Source organism: Trichogramma pretiosum, unplaced genomic scaffold, assembly GCF_000599845.2.
Source record: "Trichogramma pretiosum strain Unisexual culture from Peru unplaced genomic scaffold, Tpre_2.0 scaffold4, whole genome shotgun sequence".
Lineage (NCBI taxonomy): Eukaryota > Metazoa > Arthropoda > Insecta > Hymenoptera > Trichogrammatidae > Trichogramma > Trichogramma pretiosum.
The window spans coordinates 1,095,397-1,103,049 of record NW_019641688.1 but is presented as its reverse complement, the minus strand read 5'-3'; the positions used below and the strand labels follow the sequence as shown (position 1 = coordinate 1,103,049).

At 42.7% G+C, this 7,653-nt stretch overlaps 1 long non-coding RNA gene across 1 annotated transcript; it reads right to left on the bottom strand.

The window, feature by feature from the left end:
* Positions 1–240: 240 nt before the first annotated feature.
* LOC106656166 lies at positions 241–1,155 on the bottom strand. Its single transcript, XR_001339472.2, has 3 exons — positions 988–1,155; positions 842–917; positions 241–773 (listed from the first exon to the last, which is right to left on the bottom strand). It is a non-coding gene; the product is annotated as an uncharacterized LOC106656166 (long non-coding RNA).
* Between the last annotated feature and the right edge of the window lie 6,498 nt (positions 1,156–7,653).

The window sequence follows — 7,653 nt, the reverse complement described above, 5'->3', positions numbered from 1 at the left end:
ATATCACATTCATAAGGTTTGCTACGAATATGTACTGAATTTATGTGCGATTTGAGAGTACTATTTTTTCCAAATGATTTCTGACAAATTCCACATTTAAAGGGCTTAATACGATTATGCACTGAATCTATATGAAGTTTAAGTTGATTTTTTTGTCCAAATGATTTTAAACAAATATCACATTCAAAAGGTTTGCTCCGATTATGTACTGCATCTATGTGATGTTTGAGGGTACCTTTTTGTCCAAATGATTTGTGACAAATGTCACATTCGAAGGGTTTGATACGATTATGCACCACATTTATATGTTTATTGAGATTCCCCTTGAATGAAAATGGTTTGTAGCAAGTTTTACATTCATATGGTCTAGTGCTCTTGTGTTTCGCTTTAGTATGAATATTTAGACTCTCTTCTTTATTATAAGTTTTTCGACGCAAGTTACTCTTCTGAGATAGTTTTGTTTGAGTATTTTTTCTAAATAATTTAACCTCCGTAAATTCATCAGTTTTCGATCGGGGATGTAATTGAAATTTACAATTATTATAATAATTGAATTCTTTTTTTATCAAAATTGTCAGTTCTTTATCAATCAAGTAATTACTCTGAATTTCGTTTTCTATTTTTACCACAGGCAGGAAACTTTGATACTCTGTTTTGCACATGATTGTTGATAGAGATGGTAGTTCTGGTTTAACATTTTTGCACTCGATATCTATAAATATTTTTTCATCTTACCTCTCTTGTAACAGCGCATTTTTATTAATGTAATTTGCCTAAAATTAAAATTTTGTTAGTTTTTGATAGTGGAAAATGAGAACTTAACTAAAATTATCCAACTTACCGATGATTCATGAAACGTCAATGTTTCAAGTTTATTGGATTCACAAGAGCAAACATCTTTCGGTTCATCCTTTACCCTAAACAATAATCAAGTTTGATGATGCGATCGTTTAAAAAAGTATTATAGCATTCGCAAAATTATTATACCTTATTTTGTCCCCTTTATTTTCCATCACTCGCTCGATTGTATTTAATCACTGTGAATTTTCACGATTTGCACTGAGCAAATATTCGAGGTTATGCGCCTCGAGTAGCCAACACTGTACTTCAAATTCACCAATTTGTAAACATATATTTGAGAATTTAGCTCGTTGATAGCGACTGAACGAACTACTAATATATTAGCGAGGTGACCTCACGATTGTGTCGATTCTTGTCGATACTTTCCCCCTCCACAGTCGACTAGGAATGTTTTGTTCTCTGCATAAGCAGTAAAGTAATGCGACGTATTACTTAGGTACTCGCATGTTATTGAAACTACACCGAAATTCCAATGAAAATGTCGTTTATTTAATTTGCTTATCCATGCGTGCGATATATGCAAAAAACATTCTTAAAAAAAAGAATTATATCTTTGCAGCCACATCAATACAATCCATAATGATACTACTATCCAGATATTAGAAAAGAAGTCATTAAAACTACAGGTGGTAGTCAAAAAAGTATGTTGGCATCCAAAATTTGACAAAATATTTTTCTCTCATATGATAATTATTAATTAATTAACTCTAAAAAAAAGTAACGGCCTGATCGTGTCATTAAAATGAACGCCTTGTGAATTGTGAGCGGTCGTTAAATTTAGACATAGATGGCGTGCGATGCATCGAGCGCGAGTTTTTAACTTCTTATGATGTGATCGTATTCGGGTATGATTTTTGCGTGTTCTATACGCGCTGAAAGATGTCAGTACAGTAATAAAGTCAATGGATCAAAAATTATTCTTCGGAGTTACGGGGTGTGCGTGTATATTACAAACCCCCTACGCGACTCGAGTGTCTGCACATAGCTATGAGCCAGCAAGACTTTGCATAAAAACTTTTTTTGTCGCTCATTCGCTCGAGCTCCGGCCTATGCAAGTGCCTCGTCGTCTCGCTTTTCATCCCTTCGGCGCGGGTGTGCGGCGCGCATCGCGCAGCAGCAACAGCAGCTTTGAGCGCTAGGGAGAGCAAAGATATTACCCGCAGCACAGCCCCTCTGTTGTCGCACACACGTCTATAGTTGCTTACACATGCACACACACACACACACATTCACATACACACAGTAATAATACTCGTGTACGCATCCGATTCAGCAAAACGTATGTATACGTTGAAAAGCTGCACGCCGGAGATAAAGCTCGATGCGCCCGGCGCGAAACATTATATAGGTTTCTTATAATGGAATATATAAGAGAGCTGAGATTGAGCGAAAGAATATAAAGAAGAGAAGGCGAGTGTGTTTGTATACGTGTGTGCGCTGTTGATAGCCATGCTCTCCGGCGCAAGTGTTATTCTTCGGGACTTTGAAGCAAATCGAAAGAAAAATGCGCCAAGGCTGAAAGGCATGCGAAGTCGAGTTAAGTGCTTATCAAATCTAGCTACTGACGAGATACTCGTATAATATAGTTGCAGAAGTAAGAAGCATCGCAAATGAGATATGTAATGTAGCCATTATCGCGAAGAATTGCGATGACAGCTTCGAAAATAAAAACTCAACAACGATTATAATTGAAAATTCTCCTGACTTTGTATACGTTCAATAATTCGTTTGGATGTATAGGTTGGAAAATCTTACAAAACATACAGACGTAGTAGTGTATGGGCTAATCGCTCCATATACAGCCTGCAAAACTTTGTCTCCTTTTTTTTCTCCGTCCGCATAAGACAACCCCTTATTTTCCACGGAAGCTGCGGCGTCGTCGTCATAACGTCTGCTGTACGAGGCACCGAGCCAAAGAAGAAAAGAAACTTTGCGCTAACATTGCGCAAAGAATATGTATTTGGAAAAAGCAGCAGCAACAGCAGCAGCAGTGGCAGTAGCATAGAAGAAGAGGAAGCTTCGCCGTTGAGGGGGTAGTGCGCTATACACGCTATACAGGGAGAGAGTATTATGAGAAAGTCGACGAGCGAGAGAGACGGCGATGTCTCTTTCTCCCTCTCTTAATCTCGCTTTTTCTCTTTCTCTCGTCGTCGACGTCGACGACGACGACGACGACGCGCCTCTCACCCCGAGCAGCACGGAAGTGCAATGTCTATGTGTGTATATTGTACGAGCGCGCGCTTATAGAGAAGTGGAGGTCATCCACCTGAAAGGTCGGGGTCACAGACAGTAAGTATAGCAATATATATTGCAGCAGCCGTAACTCCTCTTTCTCTTCGCGTCGTCGCGCTATTGCCATAGCAACCCCCATCGCCCAGACTCCTGCCGTGTATGGTTCTCGTTCGTGCGCGCTGCTGCTGCTGCTACTACTATACTGTATATAGCCGCTCGCTCGCCTATAAGCCGTACGCTGTGTGTAAGTGTGCGTTGTATGCCATAATACTGACACTGCAGCAGTCAAGGCTATAGACAATGAGAGAAAGAAAGAGAAAGAGAGAGACACACACACATATACATCGAAGGAGTGGAGGCTTTTTGAGTTTTGTGCGCTTCTTCATCTCTTCTTCTTTTTTTCATTATTTCGAGGGCTGCTACGGGGATACGAGATGATGACCACGGGGGATGATGGTGATGACGACGATAATGACAATACCGTAGTTGAAAGCGCGATAAAGTTAGGAAAAATTGAGCTATCGAGACCTTACACTTCATTAGACTCGAGGGTCTCGTTACCTTGCAGTAATGTTACGTCATTTTTTTCAGAACTTTCCTGAGCGCACACTCGCAGATGTCAAAATGCGCACGTCACTATAATCTATTCTGGGTAGGTAAAATGCGACGAAAAGTGGCAGCCATGATTTTTTTTCTTCTCTGCACTGGCTATTTTCGTCATATGTACGTAATAACACGGCGGCGATCGGCGCGAGCATTTTGTTACATGCCACTCGCAGCACACATATTCACAAAGAGGGTCCAAATGGTTTAATCTGGCATTATTAATGGCCGAGGGGTTGCGCGATTTTTGTGCCAAGGGCCAATGCACGGAGAGAGAGAAAGAGAGAGACAGAGAGAGATTTGTCATACTAACAACTATGGACGCGACTCTTTGTGTCGGCGTCTATCGTATAAATGCGCCGTTGAAAAAATATTTACGCTATTTTGTCGTTACAGGGCTTTTTGCTTCTCTATCTCTTGAAATTAAATCAATCACATTGTGTATGTTGTTTATAATAATTAAAATTTTTACCGTAACTATTTATAGTAATGATGCTATTTTCACATTATCATTGACAGAATTTTTCGCACGTGAATCACGTGGAAAAACATCGGCACTCGGCGTGCGCGTGCGAAAAAGAAAGAGAGCGCGTCGCGGTGACCCGTTGAGCCGAGCCGGTCACGACGACTGTAGGTCGCTAATGCAATGACCAATGCCTCAAGTACATCGAGCGCGAGGTCAATGCCATCGAAAAGAAAAAGAAAGAGAGAGAGAGTAAAAATTTGCCACCGAGTAAAGTTATTATTGTGAGCGATTTCTCCCCTTCGCTTCTTGAATCGAGCGATAAATCGTCGATTGTTATTAAGTATCGAGCTGCTGTATTATACATATGCTAAACTACTGGCCCCGAATTATCGCCCGCTGCGATTCTCCATCTCGCTCGCTCTGCTGCTGCAGTATCGAGCGTACGTTGCAGTCGTTTCGTTCGTGCGCGCCGGGCGAACTTTTATCGCGCATGCATATACACATATCGTATCTATGTGGCTATATACGATTTGCGATACGTACGGGCATTATATATGCGCAATGTCATCTCAATCGGACAAATGGCACATTAACCTGGTGAATGAAGATTACGATACGCGCCACACACGCGGCTGTTGTTTGCGTATGCACGCCTTTATCAAATTGATGCATCGATTTCTCTTTTTATAGCGAGCGAATCCCGGCCGATGTAAATGTTATTATGTCATTGATCGAGACTTTTGACTTTGCGTCGTCGCGTCGAATTTTCACAACTTACGGCTTTCATTGTTAATATTTTCCTTTCTCCCCTTATTTTTTGGCTCGTATTTTTGCGTTTCATCATCCGGCTTCGATCGGGTTTTCCGCGGCACACGGAGGTCGTCGCGGCTCGGAAAATATTAGCCTAAGATCCGCATCCCGATAAACTTTTGCGCCATTTGAAAAATGATGAAAAGTCAAAACACGTATTATACGTACGAGAATGAAAATCGACTATCTTTTGATAACACAATAATAAATAAATAATCGATCTGTTGCAGTTGAACGACGATTGCACGCAATTGTAAATAAAGAGCACACACCTACCAACGATTGCCTGGATTCCGACCTTGGAGCAATTTTCTTTTCACCGGAGCGCATAAGTTGCAAAAAGGTACGCATTATCGATATAAATATTTTCATTACGCGTCGATGCTGCACCTGTCGTTTTCATGCGCGCCGTACACATATTATTCATGTGATTGTTATGTGCGAATTTGATCGAGGCTGCGCCACATTCCAAACAAAAAGCTATATAAATCCAAAAATATTATCATTTCGCTTTAATCGCGCCCGAGCTCTTCCTCGATTTTCGAGCCGATTGACGCCCGATTTGGCATCGCCGCACTCTTGTCGAAACGAAGCCGTACACTATAAGACGTCGATTGATCTTGAAAAATTAAATTTCGAAAAATATATCGTGTGCGGTGTTAATTTATTGAGCGGCCACGAATAAACGTAAGCCCAAGCGAAGGTGCGATAAAGCGCGCGGCGCAGGTCACGCTTATTTGCTGCTGTATATTGCGTGACCGCGCAATATAGCCGTATCTATAGGTACTTGGAACCTTTCTTCCGTTTACTTATCGCCCTTTCTTCTTACTTTTACGGCCGTTAAATTGATGAATATATTTTGATTAATTGTTTGACTTTCAATAACGAGACCTCTTTAATATCTGCCAAAGTCACGCGACTCACGAAAAAAATCCGTTTGCTACATTTCTTCGTGAGCGATATCATTTTAGAAAATATTTCTTCTTTCGCTAGAATTGAATTAGCTCTATACTTCGAAGACCATGCGGCTGATTTTTTTCCGCACGTGTGGGTCGACGAAAGGTTTTTTGTTATAAATCGAATCGGGCCGCGCTCAAGGGAGCTCCACACAACGCGCAATCATCGAATAGGTATACGCTAGCACATACACACGCGCTCTGGTATTATAAGAGGAGGGGGAAATAGTCCGTCTAGACCCTAGACAGACGCGCACAGTGTTGGTATCCTCTTACGAGGCGATCACTGCCTGCGCCTGCCTAGTCCCACAAAATACCGGTTTTTGCGCCTATGATGGCCGAATGAAGGTCACTGGTTCATTTCACGTGTGTGCATGTGTGTGTGTGTGTGTGTGTGTGTGTGTGTGTGTGTGTGTGTGTGTGTGTGTGTGTGTGTGCCGAGCGCGACTGAAATATATAGATGCGAGCAACGAGACGACGAGGACGTCGACGACGACGACGATTCGAGGCCAAAATCGCTCTGCCAGCTCCTTTGTCCTTGTGCACTGGCGAATCTTTTTTCTGAAAAATTGAAATTTCACGCTCGCACAGAGCTCTTATGTTTGCTCCTCTCTCGAGAGACGAAGCGATTTGTGGTGTCGCGCACCCAAGAATGAGCGAAACCTGCAAAGAACCGATTTCTAACTAGTTGCCACCAGATATATTATGCACACACACGCACACACTCACACTTTTCAAATGCGAAAGTCGCCACCGAGAAATCTTGGCTCTTACATTTTTTCAAACGAGTTCGATATTTTTAATCGCTGGTGAACAATCAGTTATTTGCGAGAAGGTGAATAAAGTTTATAGTAAAAAATATTGAATATGTAATGTTAAAAATTGTAAGGAAAATTGTATATGATAATGGCAAATAGTCATTGCACTCGTGCTCTTGAAATACCTTAAAAATCATCTATATACAGGCCCTTCTTTTCTCTATCTATATCGAGTCATGCAACTGCAATCGAGAGAAAGAGAGAGCTCCTCGAGAGACAAGCCCGCGTACATATGTGCATTATATACATATCGTACAGCCGCGTATATATAGCATATATGTAAGTGAAACCAAGGCAGCAGCGCGTATTTGACCGCCCGCGCAGTTCAACGACCTCGAGCGCGAATCGAGCCTGGATCACTCTCGCTTTCGATATGTGTGTTGTTGCAGTGCTGCGCACACATGTGAAAGCGAGGCGAAGGGGCCCAACAGCGATCGGTATAGCTGCAGCAGTATACGCTCGACTTTTCACTCGCTGCAGCAGCAGCAGCAGCAGCAGCAAAGGTGAAAGCGTGTCTCTCTCTCTTCGAGTGCGCGCGCGCTGTTTTCTGCGAGGGGGGCCCCAGATTCTAGTGGGTCGCGACACCTTTACCCACATTCTCGCTTTCAGTAGGCCCAGGTCGCGGCGCTGCGAGCGAAAGTGAGAAATCGGGCCGCGCGACCCAGGTGAAATCGAGCTTGGGCCCGAGCCACCGAGGGGAAAGTACGCCGACGGCCCGAGGGGACCTCGAACGAGCGCCTCGAAAGTTACCGCGGCCTTTTCTGCGCGCAAGGAGCTTTCCTCAATGTTGTGGCTGCTGCTGCTGCATTGTATGCTTTGCAGCAGCAGCAGCAGCAGCTCAATCGGCCGGCTAAAAGTGAAAGGTTTTCTTATATGGCGCAGGCTCGCGTGTACAACTATTTGCACC